This window comes from Stylophora pistillata, chromosome 13 (assembly GCF_964205215.1).
Source record: "Stylophora pistillata chromosome 13, jaStyPist1.2, whole genome shotgun sequence".
NCBI classification, from domain to species: Eukaryota; Metazoa; Cnidaria; class Anthozoa; order Scleractinia; family Pocilloporidae; genus Stylophora; species Stylophora pistillata.
This window is the reverse complement of record NC_142531.1, coordinates 12477026-12500572: the sequence shown is the minus strand read 5'-3', so window position 1 is coordinate 12500572 and position 23547 is coordinate 12477026. Positions and strand designations below refer to the sequence as shown.

Sequence of the window (23547 nt, the reverse complement as noted above, 5' to 3'; positions counted from 1 at the left end):
ATCCCACATTTGTGGTATCGTCTAAGCCATGCCAGAGTGCTCAAACTGGGAAAGCGTAGTGAGCTATGCATATATAACTAACTGCAGACAGTACTGTTTCGGCCTTCTGGGCCTCATCAGTGCAGTGCTAATGCTAGGATGGGGGAGAACCGAGACGGTCACCCCAAACGACCCAACCTTTGTGGTATCGTCTAAGCCATGCCAGAGTGCTCAAACTAGAGTAAACCAGCGAGCATGCGCAATTGCAACGGCAATGACTCATCGTAGATAGAGTGCTCAATTTGGACATGAAAGCAAAGCTTTGTATGCCAAAGAGCTATATATATATATATACTGTATACGAGGGAAACCCTGACCCTGTACACCCCAAGTAATCATACTTAAATAGAATAAATGTTTGAAAAGAAAATTTGCCCCGAGCGGGATTTGAACCCACGTCCCCTGTTAGTAGTCAGTTGTGATGACCACTACACTATCAGGACAACCATGCTGGCAACACGGCAATCGAAGATGTCATTTACGTGATCGAAGACGTGGTCTCCCGGGAAACTTAATTTTCAAGGTGACAGGGTAGGGGAAGCCTATAACCCCGTATGAGACTGATCTATCCAACTAAGGATCTATTAAAGATACACGTCCGAAGTCAACTTAGCGGATGACAAAGGAGGATCCAATATTTCTTAACGATCTGGAAATTAAATTAGGGAACGAGACACTTGGTTTCAAATACGCCGATGACTGTACGATTATTGCTCCGGTATATTATGATATAGATCACTCTGTAGACTTAATAAGTCAGTTTTTACAGTGGCCAGGCCAAAATAGAATGACTTCAAATTCTACTAAATGTAAAGAGCTTATTATGTATAAAAAAGGTCGCACTGCTGAGGCCTACAAAAGTATTTTTGGCATACCTCAGACTAGTACATTAACCATTCTAGGCCTCACGTTTCAGCGAACTGCAAATTCAGTACTCACCTAAAAGAAAAGTTAGGTAAAGCTAATAAATGTTTATACCTTATCAGATGCCTCCGCAAAGAAGGATGTAGCCAAGCAGAAGTCGATGTTTTATTTAATTCCATTAATATTCCTAATATTACTTATGCTCTATCTGTGTATGGGGCCCCTGAGTCAGAGGTAACTATAGCCCAGCAGTTTTTAGATCGTTGTTTTAAACGTAGTTACATATCTAAGAAATTAGTGATAGGTGACTTACTTAAGGTGCAAGATCACAAAATCTGTAGCAAGGTTTCTATGATCCCTAGCCACCCTCTCAGAGCGTACTTCCCTGAAACCAAGATTACGAGATATAATTTAAGAAATAAATCCCCTGTAATACCCACCATTCGCACGAACCGTTTTAAGAATACATTTTTTAAGTACAATATAGCTTTGTAAAAGTGTACTTCTTGTATTAGATTTTCGTATTTGTTTCTACGTATATCCTTATCTTATTTAGAGATACGCCTAAGCTTATTTACATCCTTTTTTAAGATACAGTGTATACATGAAGTTCATATATTTTGAACTGCGGTATTAGATACGTATGATGCACGATCCTCGCAGTAGATAGCGCTATTTATGCGATAGCGAAAATCAGACCTGAAAAAAATCAGGCCTATACGGGATTCGAACCACTGACCTCTGCGATACTAGTGCAGCGCTCTACCAATTAAGCTAACAAGCCAACTGGGAGCAGGCCGTTAAGTTGATTCGTAATAAACCCGTGATGATAAATCAGATACAATGTATATATGAAGTGCATCATACGTATCCTTTTTTAATGTAACGTAAGATATGTAATTTTATCTTTTGAACAATAAAGACACTTTTTTAATTATGGATACAGGCTAATTTCAATTAAACAAATTCTGTATACGACGGAAACCCTGACCCTATACACCCCAAGTAATCATACTTAAATAGAATAAATGTTTTAAAAGAAAATTTGCCCCGGGCGGGATTTGAACCCACCTCCCCCTGTTAGTAGTCAGGTGTGATGACCACTACAGTATTAGGACAACCATGCTAGCAACAAGGCAATCGAAGATGTCATTTACGTGATCGGAGACGTGGTCTCCCGGGAAACTTAATTTTCAAGGTGACAGGGTAGGGGAGGCCTATAGCCCCATATGAAACTCAAAAAAAAGGCGAGGATGGACTTCTGACGTAAAAAAGATAGAAAAATTTTGTGAAAATATTGAAGGGCCGCAGCCAGGATGGAATATAGCTGTGATTTATATAAACGATCTCTGGCTAAAATGATTAAAAACTACGAGCTTTCGACTGCCCGAACTACAGTCTTCGACGGGTAAAATGAATGATAAGAAAGCGATGAGAGAATTTGAATAAAGACATGAACTGCGAAATAACTAGAATGTAGATGATTATGAATAGTTGTTAAAAAGAATGTTGTATTGTCCAGGTAATGGGGAAGAATTGTTATATGCGTTAGGTGTCACTCTAGTATGCCACGCTTCTAATGTTTTTCTGGTTCTAAAAGTGCCTTTGTCAATAATTGACGCGTTTTCAAAATCAATTGCGTAGTTGTTGGACTAGGCGTGATTAGCAATTCTAGAACCTTTGGCCGCAGTTTTGATATTTCTCAAATGTTCATTTTTTCGGGTATTAAAAGCTCCACTGGTTTCCCCAATATAACACCACGAACAATTTGCACAGGGAAATTTATACACGATGTTGGTCTGCGATTCCATCGAAGGTCGGAATTTCAGAGCTGGGAACTGTTATTGTAGAATGGTAAATGGTTTGTTTACAACTGTGACATCATGCTTTTTGAGGACACGTGTCAAAGGTTCAGTTACTCCTTTGATGTAAGGGAGAGAAGCGAAAGATTTGCGTGACTCGGTTGGTTCAACCATCTTGAAAAACATTCCAACAAGTTCCTCCGGGGATACATTTGTTGTCGAGGATCGAGTTTTTCTATAGCCTGTGTGTTTTTGATAAACTTAAATGGATAGCCGTTGGACTCCAAAGCTGCATGGACGTAATTAAGTTCACGCTTTTTTTCCTCGGAGGACTTGGATAGATTTAGAGCCCTGTGCAGGAGGATTGATGCTGTGCTGACCTTGTGTTGTCTGTCGTCATGGGAATTAAAATCTAAATATCTGTCCGTATGAGTGGGCTTTCTGTAAACATCAGCAATGATGACTCCATTTCTCCGGGAGACCAGAGTGTCGAGAAAGGAGATCTTTCCGTTACATTCGGTCTCGATGGTAAACGAGATGTTTGTGTCAATTGAATTTAGAGTGTCACGGAAGGCTGAAACATCGTTCTTTCTAACGATGCAAAAACTATCGTCCACGTACCTTTTCCAAATTTTCGGGGGAACGGATGAATTATTGATTGCGGACTCTTCCATCTCCTCCATGCAAAGAAATTATAAACAAGTCCATGGCTGTGCGATGGGCAGTCTTGTCAGCCTCGTTGTGGCCAATCATTGGATAATGCAATTCAAGACTTTTGTTGGCTTAGTCATTGTGGTATATGAGCCAATATACCATAATCTAGTATCTGTACATTGTAACATCCGGATTCTTCTTACAAAATAAAGTCGAGAAGATTTGTCTAATATCTTGGGGGCGTTTTTTTTTCATAAAACAATTATTCCACTCGTACTTGTTGGATATGAGATGATTGTGGCCAACTCGGCGCTACGCGCCTCGTTGGCTATCTATCATCACATATCCAACGCGCGCTCGTGGAATACTTGTTAAATAGATGTACATATACATGTGATATCATTATAAACGCACACGTAAGTAAATGTGTAACAAGGTTGGCCATCATACTCTATTAGGGTATCCATGTTTTACCTTTTCCTTTTATTTTTTATAACGCATTTTCAAGGCAGTATTCCTGTCCTTTCAATGTTAACAGTCATACACAGCTGTCCCCAATAGCACAAAAGGAACCCCGTCAAACTCTAGCCTTCTTCTTTGACCAGTTGTGGATCTTCCCAGAAAATTTTATGAGACTCTCCTCGAGCATCTGAAAAAAAGGGAAATAATTTAAGTGTTTACCTGCTAATAGTATTGCTTTGCGAATTGAAAGCTTTTATAAATGCACTGTTCAGGTTGTCCAAAGTGGCCGATCTATGGGAAGGGTCCGGGGAAGCCTGCTCCTCTCCCAACTTCCTCTTTAGACTTATGAAAGGTAGAAATATTTTGAACTTTTAGGGCTCTTTGCCCTAGAAAGAAGTCTGGATCTGCCACTAGTCCAGCACGCAGATGTTTCCCTGTTTAATTTACATGAAAATAAACACCCCGTTCCTTCCCTACTCTCAGAATTCCTGTTTTGTCTTTCCAGGGACGACACTCACTGTGCGTGATAGCGATGTCACCTGGAGGAAGAAAGAGGCCACCATCTGCCATGCGTGTGAACCGTCTGCTACACATCCTGGGCAAGTTGTTACGCGGGGATGATCGGAAAGGAAGACAAGAGAACGTCATGTTGTCCATTTCTTCAAACAATCGTTAGTTTGACGGGTTGTTGGACATCTGCAGTACTTTGCAGCCTGTCCACATGATCAGTTACAAAGCTTTTTGCCCTCTTAGACTTTTTACCTCTCTTCTTTTGGTGAGGCTTTTTTCCAGCATTGCCAAGGCCTCATGTGAATATTTTGGTCACATTTGTCTGCATAGCATTTCTCTTGTGCTATTGCAGAAGACCGTGAAGCTTACCCTTGTGTTCCGCGGCTGCCAATGTCTGAAAACAGAGGCTGAGTGGTTGAAAGCTGGACACATATCATCGCAACTGAATTTCCCGTTCTTGTATTGTCACCACATGGGGTTTTGGTGACGTTTCCGATCCTACCAGTACAGTGTTGCCGTTTTGGAAGCCATCTGTAACTCTTTTCATTTGCAGCAACCTCCGTGCTTTGGCAAACTGATTAGACAACATACTCTCTGGGATGCCAGTAATGTCAGACGGTTCATATGATATTGACAATGTAGATGATATTTGCGACACTGGGCCACCCTCCTTGGCCTTGTTGGTGTAAGCCCTCCTCTTGGTGGGTTCATTTTTCTCCACCTTTTTGGGGATATCTTGCGGTGGCTGTACTATTTGTCAGTCTGCATTTACCCTGATCTATAATTGCTCCTTCCAACAGTGCATCCTGTTCCTTCACAAGCTCGTGGCTTTTGGAATTGAAGGTTACCAAACTGACACGCTTGTACTCAGTCTTCAGCTTTAAAGGTGTTTTCTGCTTCGTTGTCATTAATGGCATACAACGAGTCTCCTCGTCCAGCCTTCTGGCGGAAAAGTTCGAGCATAGAAGTTATGATCGTGTCAGAGATATTCCCCACAAACCAGTCATAGAGTGCTGGTTCTTGGTTGGTGATTTTCCTTACGCGGTCATTCCAAACATTTTCCAGAGAGCGAAATTTTATGTAAAAATCGTCTGCATCATTGGAATCTACAATTCTGTGGTATGATATGTCACACAGGAATTCATTCTGATTCCCTCAAAGGATACCCGGACTAGACGTCTTCATTTCGATGTTCTTTCGAAGATAGATAAAGCATCTATGATGGTCAACCTCCGGAAACTCTTCTCTACATGCGTTTGACAAGGCACGTTCACCATTCGTCCCAAATGCTTTGAGTTGCACTGTGAGTGAATTGATTCGCTTCATTGTCGAACCTAGATACCTGTAAGTTTGTTCAGTTTTACTTTGATGACCAAGCAAGGATCCAAGGAAAACGGGATGCCTACCAGTTACATAATTTGGAGTAGGAAGAGGTCAGTGCGGCCTCCCCGGCGCATGGAAGACTTTTTCTAACCGCAAAGGTTAAAAGACGATTTCAACCCATCGAACAAATCTAATAATCGGTCGAACAAGACTGTTCAATCATGCTTCACGTGGCAGTGAAACTGAACGCTCAAAATGCAAATGGTTCAACAATTGATGTAATAACTACGAATACTTAGTCCTACTTACGTCAAAAAGGGAAAGTAAGCACGAATACAGAAGAAGCAAACTCTAAACGTTACGTCTACCTCTTGATTTTTTCATTTGATTTGGAATTGGCAATAGCTATTACATCAAATAGTGAGCTGAGACTTTCGTCTCTATGACGAGATGTCAGAAGCGACGATCAAACTGTAATAACCCAGTTAGTGAAACTTAGTTTAGTAAGAAAATTGACCAGTGGTAGCTTTCATCGGGAACTAATGATCCCCAGCCAAACATACGATACTTTATTCAAGAGAAGAAAATCAAAAAGTACAACATTATCTCTCAAAAGGGGATATCTAGAGGGGATATGTAGACCTATATAAAAGATTCCCCGAAATAAAGAAATGAAAAGGTAAACCAAAACATTATGTACAGATAATTAAAAACTATTTACCATCTTCTCAATCAATATTCATGTAAATCCTTAATCTGTTACGAAATAAAGTCAATGAACCTGCGTGTACAATGTCCACCTAGACGAGTACAAATACTGCCATAGACGAGTACAAATACCGCCATAGACGAGTACAAATATCACGCGGTATTTGTACTCGTCTATTGTAGAGTACCGGTGAAACAGGTTTTCTCGCATCGCACAAGCGAAGAATTGGATTGCAGTTACAAAAAAAAAAAACAAATGGCGGGCAATTTGAATCATATTTCCGACGACGAAGAGTCAGAATGGCTGGCAAATATAGATCCAAGTTCATTAGATGAATCGAACGAAGAAAAACAGCTTGACGACCAGAAAACGTCTTCATTTAATGAAGAAAATAGAAACAGCAACATAACAACGCGCCAATTCCGTTCCGCTTCGCGTACTTCTGTCACGCACTCCCCGTAAATAATTAGGGAGCTTAGCAGGAGTACTTTTGAAGACGCAGTTGAGACTGGGACTAGGTCCATTGCGCATGACATACCCCCGACAAACGACGTCCTCCTTCCGGCGACGACGTGAGTATTGGGTATTTGACGGCGTCGTGAAATGTGAGTGATTTATGAGATTTCATGGCTTTTGTAGTTTTTTTCAACTTTTCCATATGATTCACACGATTTCAATCGATGTTCAATTATATTTTTGGTTTAGTTTAAGAGCAGTTTGTGCCTTTTTGAGACAGTTTTTGGAAGACAGAAATGGCCACGGAGAAGGATGCAACGAGCACCAAACCTCCCCCCAAATCATAAGTAAGCTTATTAGGAAATTATTTATCTGCGAAAGTTGAAATGACGGTGGAATCCTAAGAACTTGAACCAGTGTTGGAAGATCCCTTTCCTCAACCTAAATTCGGCTATGCATTCGTCGTCGTTCATGTTATCCAAGTCAAAGCGATCGTGCGAATCATAAGCAAAATCTGGATTTCGTGAGGAAAACGAGACGTACAGGATTATAAAATCTTCATCACTAATAAGATCAGCATCTTAGTAGAGAAGAAGGGTCTGACGAAACTCTTTAAAACTGGCCATATCCGGAGCAGAAACAAAAGTATATCAGGAACAGAGGATGGCCACGTCTTGGCAAAACAGTATCCGTGCTTAACAAATTAACATTTGGCGGAAGAGCGACGACGTCAAACCCAGGCCGTCGGGAATCTGACGGCGGCGTCGTCCCCTAAGTCTCTCCTGCTTAAGCTCCCTAATATCCGCGAAATTCGCCCGCACTGAAATAACAGTTTGGCGTGTTGGATAGTAAATATATCTTATTAGACGTTTTGTTGTGTAGTATCGCTGAGTATTTTTACTCGTTATTTGTATTTTGACTCGCCCTACGGGCTCGTCAGAATACGGTACAACTCGTAAAAATACTCAGCGATACTACACAACAAAACGTCTAATAAGATATATTTATTATCCAAATGTGCTTCATAAAGTACAAGTAACGCGCGAGACGAGTACAAATATCACGCGATATTTGTACTCCAGAAATATCTGCGAAGTTCGCCCGCATTGAAATGACAATTTGACCTGTTGGATAATAAATCTCTTATTAAACGTTTTGTTGTGTAGTATCGCTGAGTATTTTTACTCGTTTGTTTGTATTTTGAGTCGCCCTACAGACTTGTCAAAATACGGCACAACTCGGGAGAAACAACACTATGAGCTACAATCACAGTTTTCAATCAAGTACGAAGACTTACTTCCGGTGCCACGAGAGCCAACTACGTTCCTGAATAAAGAGGACATCAAACGCCTTAACGATTGCAGAAATGAATTACGACAAGGGGTCAGGTAACAGTCCGTGCGAAATTCTTTCACGAAAGACAAAGCTGGCACTCTCCCCTTCTATATGTACACTTCAGTGAATGCACACGACAGCACCGATGAACAAGCTCTTACATCAACACAGGAGCTTTTTAAGGCGGTGAGATCTGAAAAGGAGGCAGATACACCAGTGCATCCATCAGGTACTAACTATAGAAGCGATGTAGAGCCCTTACCCTTGCCTGGGTATGATCACAAGACGTATCAGCCATCGCATGCTAGAATTTACGCAATCAAATGTAAATCCGACTTTTTCTCTATCTTCATTTCACGTGCGATAGACGCAAATGATATCTTTGGTACTACATATGTCATAATAGATGAAAGCTGTTTTCTCTTCGAAACATCTAGCGAACAAGCAAAATGCAAGAAAAGTGACGTTATTTGTGAAATTGGTGAAGATTCGATACGATTATTCAACGGTCGTTTAGAGCTAACTGAAGAAAGATTTTGCCAGATCCTTTCAGACTGCCGAGGGGAATGTGATTTAGAAACAAATGAAACTGAAGAAAATCAAGAATGTTATCTTGACTCGGAGGAAGAAGAGGCTCTAACAAAAATTTGGAGTAGGAAGAGGTCAGTGCGGCCTCCCCGGCGCATGGAAGACTTTTTCTAACCGCAAAGGTTAAAAGACGATTTCAACCCATCGAACAAATCTAATAATCGGTCGAACAAGACTGTTCAATCATGCTTCACGTGTCAGTGAAACTGAACGCTCAAAATGCAAATGGTTCAACAATTGATGTAATAACTACGAATACTTAGTCCTACTTACGTCAAAAAGGGAAAGTAAGCACGAATACAGAAGAAGCAAACTCTAAACGTTACGTCTACCTCTTGATTTTTTCATTTGATTTGGAATTGGCAATAGCTATTACATCAAATAGTGAGCTGAGACTTTCGTCTCTATGACGAGATGTCAGAAGCGACGATCAAACTGTAATAACCCAGTTAGTGAAACTTAGTTTAGTAAGAAAATTGACCAGTGGTAGCTTTCATCGGGAACTAATGATCCCCAGCCAAAACAAAGGCCAGCCGAAATGAACAAGAATAATAACTTTTAGCTCTGTTTGAAAGATAAACCTGGGTTTCTGATCCTCTTAACTTGAAGACGGGAGCAATACAATGGAGAGCGGGAGTCAGGAGGCAAGGGGGCACACATGTACGGGAGAGCGTGGCACGGAAAGCCGGAGACTCTGACCCCCTGTTCCCCCCCCCCCCCCCCACAACATAACGACCAGCTCCCAGTTGGCTTGCTAGCTCAGTTGGCAGAGCACTGCAACGGTATCGCAGAGGTCATGGGTTTAAATCGTGCGGGCCTGAATTTGTTTCAGGCCTTATTTTCACTACTTCATAAGTAGTGTTCATTGTTGCGAGGATCGCTCTCAAACACTTATTACTTAAAGAAGAAGGGTTGTGCACTGTGAAAGGAAATGAAGAAAAACCAAGAAGCTGATGAAGACGAACACATTGTCGGACTTGCGAGAAAGTCTCTGACCAGAAGTCTTTTAGACTATTCATCAGGTTGTTCTTGAATGGGAATCCTATTTTAAATCCAAAGACAAGCAAGACTCTAGACTAGTCATTTTTACACGTTCATTAAATATCGTCCTGATCACTAAAAGTCATAGGTAGCACTAGTGCCGCTAACTGTCTGTCTTTCAACATCTGAACGACACTGAATTTTCAAAAATACACATTTTTGGACTAACCCGTCAAGTGATCGAGGGACCGATAAGTTAGGTGCGTATAGAGGTACGCCTGAGACTAGACAAAAACCAAACATCTAGGTAACCCATGTTCTACCACGTTTACCATCATCTGCCCTAGGTAACCCATGTTCTACCACGTTCACCCTCATCTACCCTAGTTAACCCATGTTCTACCACGTTTACCCCCATCTACCCTTGTTTAGCCATATTCTACCACGTTCACCCTCATCTACCCTAGTTAACCCATGTTCTACCACGTTTACCCCCATCTACCCTTGTTTAGCCATATTCTACCACGTTCACCCTCATCTTACCCTAGGTAACCCATGTTCTACCACGTTTACCCCCATCTACCCCCATCTACCCTTGTTTCGCCATGTTCTACCACGTTCACCCTCATCTACCCTAGTTAACCCATGTTCTACCACGTTTACCCCCATCTACCCTTGTTTAGCCATGTTCTACCACGTTTACCCCCATCTACCCTTGTTTAGCCATGTTCTACCACGTTCACCCTCATCTTCCCTAGGTAACCCAGGTTCTACCCCGTTTACCCCCATCTACCCTTGCTTAGCCAAATTCTACCACGTTCACCCTCATCTACCCTAGGTAACCTATGTTCTACCCCGTTGACCCCCATCTACCCTGGTTTAGCCATGTTCTACCACGTTCACCCTCATCTACCCTACGTAACCCATGTTCTACCACGTTTACCCCAATCTACCCTTGTTTAGCCATGTTTTACTGCCTTCAATTTCATCTACCCTAGTTAACCCATGTTCTACCACATTTAACCCGATCTACCCTTGTTTAGCCATGATCTACCACGTTCACCCTCATCTGCCCTACTTAACCCATGTTCTAGCACGTTCAGCCTCATCTTCCCTAGGTAACCCATGTTCTACCCCGTTCACCCCCATCTACCCTTGCTTAGCCAAATTCTACCACGTTCACCCTCATCTACCCTAGGTAACCTATGTTCTACCCCGTTTACCCCCATCTACCCTGGTTTAGCCATGTTCTACCACGTTCACCCTCATCTACCCTTGTTTAGCCATGTTTTACTGCCTTCAATTTCATCTACCCTAGTTAACCCATGTTCTATCCCGTTTACCCCCATCTACCCTTGTTTAGCCATGTTCTACCACGTTCACCCTCGTCTACCCTTGGTAACCAATGTTCTACCCCATTTACCCCCATCTATCCTTGTTTAGCCATGTTCTACCACGTTCACCCTCATCTACCCTAGTTAACCCATGTTCTACCAAGTTTAGCCCCATCAACTCTTGTGTAGCCGTGTTCTACCACGTTTACCCTCATCTACACTAGGTAACCCATGTCCTACACCGTTTACCCCCATCTACCCTTGCTTAGCCATGTTCTACCCCGTTTACCCTGATCTACCCTAGGTAACCCATGTTCTAACACGTTTACCCCCATCTACCCTTGTTTAGCCATCTTTTACTGCGTTCACCTTCATCTACCCTAGTTAACACATGTTCTAACACGTTCACCCTCATCTACCCTAGGTAACCCATGTTCTACCACGTTTACCCCCATCAACCCTTGTGTAGCCATGTTCTACCACGTTCACCCTCATCTACACTAGGTAATCCATCTTCTACTCCGTTCACCCCCATCCACCCTTGTGTAGCCATGTTCTACCACGTTCACCCTCATCTACACTAGGTAACCCAGGTTCTACCCCGTTTACCCCCATCTACCCTTGCTTAGCCATATTCTACCACGTTCACCCTCATCTACCCTAGGTAACCTATGCTCTACCCCGTTTACCCCATCTACCCTGGTTTAGCCATATTCTACCACGTTTACCCTCATCTACCCTACGTAACCAATGTTCTACCACGTTTACCCCCATCTTCCCTTGTTTAGCAATGTTTTACTGCGTTCACCTTCATCAACCCTAGTTAAAACATGTTCTACCACGTTTACCTCCATCTACCCTTGTTTAGCCATGATCTACCACGTTTACCCTCATCTGCCCTAGTTAACCCATGTTCTAGCACGTTCACCCTCATCTACCCTAGGTAACCCATGTTCTACCCCGTTTACCCCCATCTACCCTTGTTTAGCCATGTTCTACCACGTTCACCCTCGTCTACCCTAGGTCACCCATATTCTACCCCATTTACCCCCATCTATCCTTGTTTAGCCATGTTCTACCACGTTCACCCTCATCTACCCAGGGTAACCCATGTTCTACCACGTTTACCCCCATCAACTCTTGTGTAGCCATGTTCTACCACGTTCACCCTCATCTACACTAGGTAACCCATCTTCTACCCCGTTCACTCCCATCCACCCTTGTGTAGTCATGCTCTACCACTTTCACCCTCATCTACACTAGGTAACCCATGTTCTAACCCGTTTACCCCCATCTACCCTTGCTTAGCCATATTCTACCACGTTCACCCTCATCTATACCAGGTAACCCATGTTCTACCCCGTTTACCCCCATCTACCCTGGTTTAGCCATCTTCTACCACGTTCATGCTCATCTACCCTACGTAACCCATGTTTACCCCATCTACCCTGGTTTAGCCATGTTTTACTGCGTTCCCCTTCATCTAACCTAGTTAACCAATGTTCTACCACGTTTACCCCCATCTACCCTTGTTTAGCCATGATATACCACGTTCATCCTCATCTGCCCTAGTTAACCCATGTTCTAGCACGTTCACCCTCATCTACCCTAGTTAACCCATGTTCTACCCCGTTTACCCCCATCTACCCTTGTTTAGCCATTTTCTACCACGTTAACCTTCGTCTACCCTAGGTAACCCATATTCTGCCCCGTTTACCCCCATCTATCCTTGTTTAGCCATGTTCTACCACGTTTACCCTCATCTACCCTAGGTAACCCATGTTCTACCACGTTTATCTCCATCAACTCTTGTGTAGGCATGTTCTACCACGTTTACCCTCATCTACACTAGGTAACCCATGTCCTACCCCGTTCACCCCCATCCACCCTTGTGTAGCCATGTTCTACCACGTTCACTCTCATCTATACTAGGTAACCCATGTCCTACCCCGTTTACCCCCATCTACCCTTGTTTAGCCATGTTCTACCACGTTCACCCTCATCTACCCTAGGTAACCCATATCCTACCCCGTTTACCCTCATCTACCCTTGTTTAGCCATGTTCTACTACGTTCACCCTCATCTACCCTAGGCAATTCATGTTCTACCCAGTTTACCCCCATCTACCCTTACTTGGCCATGTTCTACCATGGTTACCCTCATCTACCCTAGGTAACCCATCTTTTACCTCGCTTGCCCTCATCTACCCTTGTTTAGCCATATTCTACCACGTTCATCCTCATCTACTCTAGGTAACTCATATTCTACCACGTTTACCCCCACCTACCTTTGTTTACCCATGTTCTACCACGTTCACTCTCATCTACCCTAGGTAACCCATATTCTACCGCGTTTACCCCCATATAACCTTGTTTAGCTACCACGTTCACCCTCATCTACCCTAGGTAACCCATGTTTCTTCTCGTTTGCTCTCATCTACCCTTGGTTAGCCATATTCTACCAAGTTCACCCTCATCTACTCTAGGAACCCATATTCTACCACGTTTACCCCCATCTACCTTTGTTTAGCCATGTTCTACCACGTTCACCCCCATCTACTATAGGTAACCCATGTTCTCCCACGTTTACCCCCATCTACCCTTGTTTAGCCATGTTCTACCACGTTCACCCTCATATACACTAGGTAACCCATGTTGTACCCCGTTTACCTCCATCTACCCGTGTGTAGCCATGTTCTACCACGCTCACCGTCATATGCACTAGGTAACCCATGGTCTACCCCGTTTACCCCCATTTACCCTTATTTAGCCATATTCTACCACGTTCACCCTCATCTAACCTAGGTAACCCATGTTCTACCTTGTTTATCCCCATCTACCCTTGTTTAGCCATATTCTACTACGTTCATCCTCATCTACTCTAGGTAACTCATATTCTACCACGTTTACCCCCACCTACCTTTGTTTAGCCATGTTCTACCACGGTCACCCTCATCTACCCCAGGTAACCCATATTCTACCGCGTTTACCCCCATATACCCGTGTTTGGCTATGTCCTACCACGTTCACCCTCATCTACCCTAGGTAACCCATGTTTTACCTCGTTTGCTCTCATCTACCCTTGTTTAGCCATATTCTACCACGTTCACCCTCATCTACTCTAGGTAACCCATCTTGTACCACGTTAACCCCCATCTACCTTTGGTTAGCCATGTTCTACCTCGTTCACCCCCATCTACTCTAGGTAACCCATGGTCTCCCACGTTTACCCCCATCTACCCATCTACCCTTGTTTAGCCATGTTCTACCACGTTCATCCTCATATACAGTAGGTAACCCATGTTCTACCCCGTTTACCCCCATCTACCCGTGTGTACCATGTTCTACCACGCTCACCGTCATATGCACTAGGTAACCCATGTTCTACCCCGTTTACCCCCCATCTCCTAACCCCCATAAACCCTAACCCCTAACCCCCATAAACCCTAACCCCCATAAACCCTAACCCCCATACTCTACCACGTTGACCCTCATCTAACCTAGGTAACCCATGTTCTACCTTGTTTACACCCATCTACCCTTGTTTAGCCATGTTCTACCACGTTCACCCTCATCTACCCTAGGTAACCCATGTTCTATCCCGTTTACCTCCATCTACCTTTGTTTAGCCATATTCTACCACGTTCACCCTCATCAACCCTAGGTAACCCATGTTCTATCCCGTTTACCCACATCTACCCTTGTTTAGCCATGTTCTACCACTTTCACCCTCATTTACACTAGGTAACCCATGTTCTACCCCGTTTACCCCCATCTACCCGTGTGTAGCCATGCTCTAACACGGTCACCCTCATATACACTAGGTAACCTATGTTCTACCCCGTGTACCCCCATCTACCCTTGTTTAGCCATGTTCTACCACGTTCGCCCTCATCTAACCTAGGTAATCCATATTCTACCTTGTTTACCCCCATCTACCCTTGTTTAGCCATGTTCTACCACGTTTACCCTCATCTACCCTAGGTAACCCATGTTCTATCCCGTTTACCCCCATCTACCTTTGTTTAGCCATGTTCTACCACGTTCACCCTCATCTACCCTAGGTAACCCATGTTCTATCCCGTTTACCCTCATCTACCCTGGTTTACCCATGTTCTACCACGTTCACCCTCATCTACACTAAGTAACCCATGTCCTACCCCGTGTACCCCCATCTACCCTTGTTTAGCCATGTTCTACCACATTCACTCTCATCTAACCTAGGTAACCCATGTTCTACCCCGTTTACCCCCATCTACCCTTGTTTAGCCATGTTCTACCAGGTTCACTCTCATCTACACTAGGTAACCCATGTCCTACCCCCATCTACCCTTGTTTAGCCATGTTCTACCACGTTTACCTTCATCTACCCTAGGTAACCCATGTTTTATCCCGTTTACCCCCATCTACCCTTGTTTAGCCATGTTCTACAACATTCACCCTCATCTACCCTAGGCACAGAGACAGGTATCAACATTTAGAAAATGCCATGACCGATGCAAGCGCAAGTGTGGCAGTTGTCACTGCATTCATGAGGCAGAAGTTGTCCACAGCCACTGATGGCGACATTGACCATTTTACGGATCGTCTGGTAGAGATGGCAGACGATCAAGAGTTCGTCATAGATCAGAGGGCCTTGGTGTCCTACTCCCTCCTGGTTTTTGTATGCAAAACGGTGAGTTTACTAATGTAAAACTGGGGAACAAAGAAAGTTGATAAATTTTTGTTCGTCATGGAGATTCATAGTATGCCCCATAGCCGCACTAGGATGGGATACATCGGTTCTATATGCCGACACTTCAGTTCTCATATTTACTGATTAGGGTAATCCATTTAAAACAGGTCGAAGTTAATAAGTGCATGAATAGGAAGCCTTAAGCTTAGTAAATGGAAATAACCGAAAATTACAGGTCAAAAGAAAATCTTGTATTAATCCTGTTTAAATTGTGACTTTTATTTAATCATGTCTCACGTAAGATATGTTGTATATTAAATTTAATGCAGATTCTTGAGGAAGTTGGCTTGCCAGAGCTGTTCATCCTCGTAGAGGAAAAAATTGAAAAAGTTGTGCTGCCAAGTTACGTGGAAGCATCCCATGTCATTGCCACATCTGTTCAGTTGCCAAAGCAAGTTTGCAATGACATCGACAGAGTGTTGAAGAACTTCTTCGGATTAATTACTGTTTCTAACGTTCCAAACGTAAGTATTGATTATTCTTATTATTATTACTTTTTGGATATTATAAAATTTGACCAGCCATAATTATCATTTGGCTTGCTTGTCAGGTGGCTTCCTTTGTCAATGATAGAATAAAGCCCTCTCGATGTGGCTGTGGGGAAGCTGTAGCCTTTAATGTGCCTTCCTTAGCTAGGCACATGAGGGTAAATGGTATCGACCTAGTGATAACCGATGCCACTATAAGGCATTTCATCACCTCCAAAGTTGTTGGTTGCGTGGGGAAGTCGAATAAGTTTTGGATCAGAACAACAAGCTCGACGTCTGCCCACATAAGTAGGCGTTACCTGTGTGCTGAAATTTTGGGTGAACTTGATAAAGGTAAAGATACACAATTTAAAAGATATTGCTCGTTTGAAGGGATTTTAATATGACCTCGCCTAAACCAATTGATATAATGAAATGTACATATAGGTGTGCATAAGTGGGAGTATCTGGAGCCCAAAAATGTCATACATTCTTGTGAATTAAAAATACATACACATGTTTGAAAAACGTTGCAATTTGAAAATATATAGATATGCCTTTTCTGTTTTCATCTAAAGGGTGACAGACGATGCAGGTATGTTTCAAATCAAAGGAACCATACCCTGAAGAACTGAAAGTGAAATGCCCTTGTCGGCAACTGGGATTAAAAATTCGCTAGAGGAAGAAAGATAACTCATTGACGCTCCTTTTTCTAAATTGATTCCTTAACAGGTACAAATAAAGGCGAGACAAGCTCAACTAGCGATTTTCAAGACAAGTTACACAACTGAAAATAAAATGCGGGTTTGAAAAGTAAACTGAAGAAAGAAAGAATACTTATAGAAGCTTCTTTTTCTAGTTGAGTCCCCAACAGGAACAGGTACAGGCGCGACAAGTTCATCGAGTGATATTCAAGGCAAGTTACAATTTTCAGCATCACGTGTATTCCATGGCTTCAGTTAAGTTACTTATATGATATCTTTTTAATCACAGGATGAAGTTTTGAACCTATTTTATGCAAGCGTTTTCCAATATTCGTATTCAGTGCGGGGTGCCCTAGAATCATACATTCTTTGGGTTATGAATAGCTCACTTAAAAACCCCACGGTAAAGGTTGTAAAGCATGCTCGCCTGCATCGTCTAAATATGACAAAATTTTATAAGCTCTTCCTCACATTGTAACTTCAGAAAAAAGCTAGCGAAAAATCTAACTATTGAGTAATGAGAGATTGGAGTAATGCGATAAACCTCACAATGATGCAGTTTTTTCATGCCACTTATTAGCTATGTCACCTTTTCCTTCAGGTGATATATCAACAGATGCTGAGCAAAGTACTCTTAGGAATGTTGATGAACTTGATCTCCTTCTCCCCTTAGTATTTGAAGGATTGTTCAATTAAAATTAGCCATATTAAACATAAATATAGAAGGAACAATAATAATGTTCACACGGTCACAAAGCAAGGTGTTCTCCATTAAACTGGCGAAGATCTATCGTTGACTCCACGATCTCTAGATGATGTTTACTTTTGACTGTTACACATCTCTTAATCTTTTTCAGACGCGATAATTGTGAGTGATACTGAAAAGAAACAAAAGGTATTCTTTTTTGTTATGGTACACCCATAAAATACGTGTCCTGTTCCGGGAGATCTAATCTCTTTTTTATACGTTTTTATATCCTGCAAGAAACGTCAGTGCATCTTTGTTATTATAAAATTACTGTAAATCGGAAAACGAATTCCATGGAAAAAAAGGGGAAGAAACCATTTCTTTTACAACTTTGCTGTGAGGTGAGATCACATTGATTTAATCATCGCTGTTCTCAAAGTCCATATCTGCACAAACGATGTAACCAAATGATGTTTTTGTCCACTGTTTATAGAAAGTGGGGAAGCCGATGTCTTCAAAAGTTTCAGGTAAAAATCCATAATATTTAACTATGGAGGATGGAAACTTCATGTTATAATTTATTGCTGAAGAATAGTTTGCCATTAGAATGTGGAGGTTGAAAGGCAGAAAGTATACGAATAGATAAAAATAACTAGATTCATTTTTCATTGAGTATATACTCTAGTCACGCATAGAGGGTGTCCAAACGTGGAACGTTTGCTGGAAGTTTCACTCGAAGTTTCACTCATACATGTCAACTACCAGTCGGTTTTGCTTTTTCATCATTGCCTAATGATTCTGTTGTATGAGAAGCAGGAAGTAGATTTTTTGTGACGTGATATATTTCTTCTTTTCTTCAGCAACTGATAGAAGGCAAGTATCAAAGACGAAAGAGCACAAAGGTATGCACAAACGTGCAACAAAGATTTTAGAACTTCGGTATAATCTTTCAAAACCTACGTTGTGAAATGTCACATGTGCCGTTTCCTTTTTTTTCCTTCTGACACAAACCTGTCTTCAGGAAGGGGAAAGAACAAGTTAAAAGATGCGCTTACTCGAGCTGAGGACCTTCCCGCGAAAAGAGTTCGCAAAAAGATTGCTATCAGGTACTTAAACTTTACCTGAAGCGAGAACAAATCATGGCATGTTCAATATAAGATTTAAAGGTCCTACAGTATGGAAGTCTATGTGTGAAAAGTCTTTCAAAATTTAAGGAATAATCAGTGCAATACGATCTCGTTTTGAATTGTTATCAGAGATATGTATTTATATCAGCTGAGATTGTAATTCTGTCTTTTCCAAATTATCTTCTTAGTTATTAGTTTGTTAAATTCTGTAGACCTTTGTAGGCCTTGATATCAATTATTTTGTATAATATGTATTTGATGTTATAATGTTGTTGCTGATCAGTAATTCATTTTCATTCAATGTTGTTGTCTACTGAGTACCTGGCTCCGCTAGCCCCTATGGTTACTCCAGATAGCCAATACTCTCAGTTTTTATTTTCAATATTGTTTTTTAACTTGACAAATACAAGAGTAGAAGTAATGATTGTTGTTGTTGTTGTTTTTGATAGGGAATGAAGATACTGAACGTTAATGCAGGTGGAGATGGCCAAGATCTTTCTTAATTCGATATTGCATTTAATTAAAACCTATCGTGTGAAACGAGAATGGCAACATCGTTACTTCCCGCTGTGGGGAATTAAAGTTCACCACTAAATTTTATCCGATTCGTACTGGTTTGAATTGATCACGAGACGCGACAGTGTTAATCCGTGGAGAGACACCATCGGCCCGTAGTGCCCGTCCGCGGAAAATCAGTGAAAAAATTGGAATGGTTTGACGGCCGCGAAGTTAGGCAGATCGTAAAACAATGACTTTTCAATTCTGACAGGTACAACGTATTATTTAGCCAATGTACAGTTGCGAATTAATGACATTTGTGACAGGCTGTACGCATGAACACATATTTGATTGATCCGCATTTAGTGGGTTTTGGCTGTTTTTCAACTGGCGCGAGGAGGAAAATTTAGTGGTGAACAATAAAGACAAGAGAGTGTTTATCGGTCTGATAGTTGCCCCTTGGAATTTTGATGTTCTTTAAAATAACGTATTTGCCCACGGATAGTGACTTTGGAACGTATCTGTGTGACCTCAATAGAAAGACATTGTTATTGAAGGGTGAAAATGGTCCATTTCGCATTTACTTAAATACGATTTAAGAAATAAAACCAAGGCAAAAGTCCTCGGTCAAATACTGATTTGAAATGGTTAAATGTATTTTTGTGACATGAAAGGCGTCATGTTTTCTCCGCAGGGTAAAAATATAGTTGATTTCAAAAAAATAGTAACTTTTCTTATCTTACTGCTTTTCAAAATGAATAAAAATCCTTCTCATTGATTGAAGATTACTCCAAATCCTCGTGAAAGTCACCTTTAACTTATTAGAAAATATATCTGCATTATTTTTTTAATTTTGTTACATCTCGCAGGCATATGGTATTTCGCTGACTGGACTGGACTGGACTGGACTAGTAAAACGCGGACAAGTAAAATGAGGACTAGTAAAACGTGGACTAGTAAAACGCGGACTAGTAAAACGCGGACTAGTAAAACGCGGACTAGTAAAACGCGGACCTAGCAACAACAAAAAACAGTTTCATACGAAGGCGATCACAAGACTTAATGGCGAGCCAATTAAGTGAGTGACAATCCCTGTTTGACCTTTAAGCTACAAATGGGTTTGTCATGCGCCAGGTACAAACGATTTTATAAGTTTAGGCTAGCAAAGAAAGAATTTTATTCAGCAGCAGTTGAAAATCTTAAGATACACTTTCGTCGTAAATTTCTCATCTGGAAACTCGATTTTTCTCTTATATTTAGAATTGTTTATTTCGTCGTAAATTTCACGGCAGAAACGCAGGAATTCGATGAATAAAAGTCGCATTAAATATCCTTGTGTCTAGGTAGAAAGAGTCTCATTGACTTCAGCTTTTCGGTGGAAGAAACACCGATTTACACACACCATTACAGAAAAAAAAACAAGCAGACTGACAACTCCAAAACACATACTTGCATTCACTTACAATTTGACTTTCTGTGACATTTTAAAACGGAACAGAGGCAAATCTTCGAAGATTAATCGTTGTTGGAAATAAAAAATACTTTCCGTAAGATCTCTGTTTTTTCTTTACGAGAAAATAGTCGCATGATCAGTTAACTCGTGCGTGTTTGTCACACCAGTACTGCTGTTTCTTCAAAAGCGTATGCTTCTTTCCTCTTCAATTGACAGGTGTCACATCGTGACAGTTACTTTTCAAAAAAATGTTTGAAAATTTGTTCGGAAGCCTTTTAACTACCTTTACAAATAAAAATGTTTCGGCGGAAGTTTTCTCTTTAATTTGAAGAACCTGAATGATTTAGGGCTACAATTACGGTTTTAATTACGGGAATATCCTCCTTGAACTTAACAATTTGATAGCGAGTGAGTTATAAAGGAAACAAATGTATTTGTTAAATTCTTTCTTTGTTAGCCTAAACTTATGAAATCGTTTGTATCTGGCGCATGTCAAACCCATTTGTAGCTTAAAGGTCAAACAAGGATTGTCACTCACTGAATTGGCTCGCCATTACGTCTTGTGATCGCCTTCGTATGAAACTTTTTTTTGTTGTTGTTAAGTCCGCGTTTTACTAGTCCGCGTTTTACTAGTCTAGTCCAGTCCAGTCCAGTCCTCGAAATACCATAGGCCACATCTCGCCTGGTTTCGTTTCGTTTCGTTTCGCAAAATATTGTACTAGTAAGCCGTCGATTTGTTGTTCAATAAGCATGTAAATACATGGGTTTTTTTTTAACAATTACAAAAATTTTACCAGAACATATAGTACCGCCTGAGAATGACCCGTAGTTAAATAGTTTTGTTGTGTTAGGTCATACCCGAAAAGGTGATTGGATTTTTCCAAACAGATATCACTCCAAGACTTCTTCCATTGACTTCAGTTAGAAACAGTTAATAAAAACTTGCATTACTTTACTTTGTAACTTTACTTAGTCGTGATACCAGGGGCGTTTCTCTCTTGGGTAAACAAATTGCATAAATGCTCGAAGTGGGTGTTTTGTTATCGTTAAGAACCCCGTCACAGTTCCCGAGGTTTCTTATCTAAACTTTTGCGAAATGCACTTTAGTTAGGCATCTTTTCCCCTGAAAAAAAAAATTAATCAATGCTTTTGTAAGTGCGTAATCAATCAAATTTCTAGTCCCTTATAATGTCCATCAAAACCTGAAACTTATTACACTCAAGGCAAATTTTTACTTCAAGAACTTTTTACAAGATAAAATGATAAACGAGCGATGTTACGCTGAAGAGAAAGAAGCAACGGAGATGTACAGGGTGAAAAAGATAGCATTTAGTCTATAGGAACAGCCTGAAAAAAGTACAGCTTTAGAAGGGTTGCTCGTGGCTTTTATCTTCTCTTCCATTCAGAGGAAAATAAAAGAAAATGTAAAGGGATTTTCAATCTACTTTGGAAGCGCTACTTAACGCTTCTTTTCCCAATTTTCAAAACAAGTTTAAGTGGTGCGGGGGGTCATTCTTAAGGTTGTAAATGAACCGAACGCAGGCGATATAGGCATCGTAGCGGAAAAACCAATCGAGCAGTGCACTTATTATGTTAGCCCGAATTGAGACGAGCGTACACTGAATTTTTTTTTTTGTTTGTGCGCCAACTTGGCAGCTATCTGTGCAACTTATCCAGATGAAAGATTAAAGGGCTTTTGTCATGATGCTTTTGAACTAATTACAAAAGTGTATAATCAGGAAATTTATTACAAGACTCGGGCTGTCAGAGGGCCAATAACTAAAATCAACCAATCAAAATGCTCTATTGCCGGTCAATATTCTCTCAGTATTGGACCGGGCATTGTCCCGAATGGTCCCGAATGATACCGTACTTGTGTCCCTTCGAACTTCAGTCGTATAAGAAATCCTTATTAATCAAGCTTCCTCGGGACCGTACTGGAAGAATATCGGCCCTCGGTCTTTTTTGTACGGACCTCGCTTCGCTCGGTCCGTACTGTCAAGACCACGGGCCGATATTCTCCCAGTACGGCCCTCGCGCTTGGTTAATAAGATATATGTTTTCCGCAGATAGCTCAACATCAGTTAGATTTGTAACTTTTATTACACTTGTAAAAAACAACGAATAAAAATTTGTCCATGTTCCACGTAATTGCAGAGTTCCTGTCGACGATAGGAATTCTGATCCCCTCAGCTCTTTCTAGAATCCAAGTGACCTTTATAGGCTGTCGACTTGTTCTTCAATACGCCTCTTAATCCATGACTAATTGGGCTTCGATAAGTAATAAGCCATCATTCCTACGAGGTGTAACACGACTTGAAACTAAGGAAAATGGCGTGAACGTGGAAAAACATGGGTTACCTGGGGTTTAACGTGGTAGAACATGGGTTACCTAGGGTAGATGAGGGTGAACGTGGTAGAACATGGCTAACCAAGGGTAGATGGGAGTAAACGGGGGTAGAACATGGGTTACCTGGGGTAGATGAGGGTGAACGTGGTAGAACATGGCTAACCTAGGGTAGATGAGGGTAAACGGAGTAGAACATGGGTTACCTTGGGTAGATGAGGGTGAACGTGGTAGAACATGGCTAAACAAGAGTAGATGGGGGTAAATGGGGTAGAACATGGCTAAATCAGGGTAGATGGGGGTAAACGGGGTAGAACATGGGTTACCTAGGGTAGATGAGGGAGAGCGTGGTAGAACATGGCTAAACAAGGGTAGATGGGGGTAAACGTGGTAGAACATGGGTTACCTAGGGTAGATGAGGGTGAACGTGGTAGAACATGGATTACCTGGGGTAGATGGGGGTAAACGAGAT

General features: G+C 41.5%; 1 long non-coding RNA gene and 3 pseudogenes across 1 annotated transcript; 2 read left to right on the top strand and 2 right to left on the bottom strand.

Annotated features, from left to right (window-relative positions):
- Positions 1–693: 693 nt before the first annotated feature.
- LOC148717683 (uncharacterized) lies at positions 694–1746 on the top strand (annotated as a pseudogene).
- Positions 1747–2387: 641 nt separating this feature from the next.
- LOC148717682 (uncharacterized) lies at positions 2388–3391 on the bottom strand (annotated as a pseudogene).
- An 868-nt stretch (positions 3392–4259) lies between these two features.
- LOC148717681 (uncharacterized) lies at positions 4260–5294 on the bottom strand (annotated as a pseudogene).
- A 12207-nt stretch (positions 5295–17501) lies between these two features.
- On the top strand, positions 17502–19914 carry LOC148717680 (uncharacterized). Its single transcript, XR_015994411.1, has 3 exons — positions 17502–17857; positions 18511–18552; positions 19227–19914. It is a non-coding gene; the product is annotated as an uncharacterized LOC148717680 (long non-coding RNA).
- The last annotated feature ends 3633 nt before the right edge of the window (positions 19915–23547 follow it).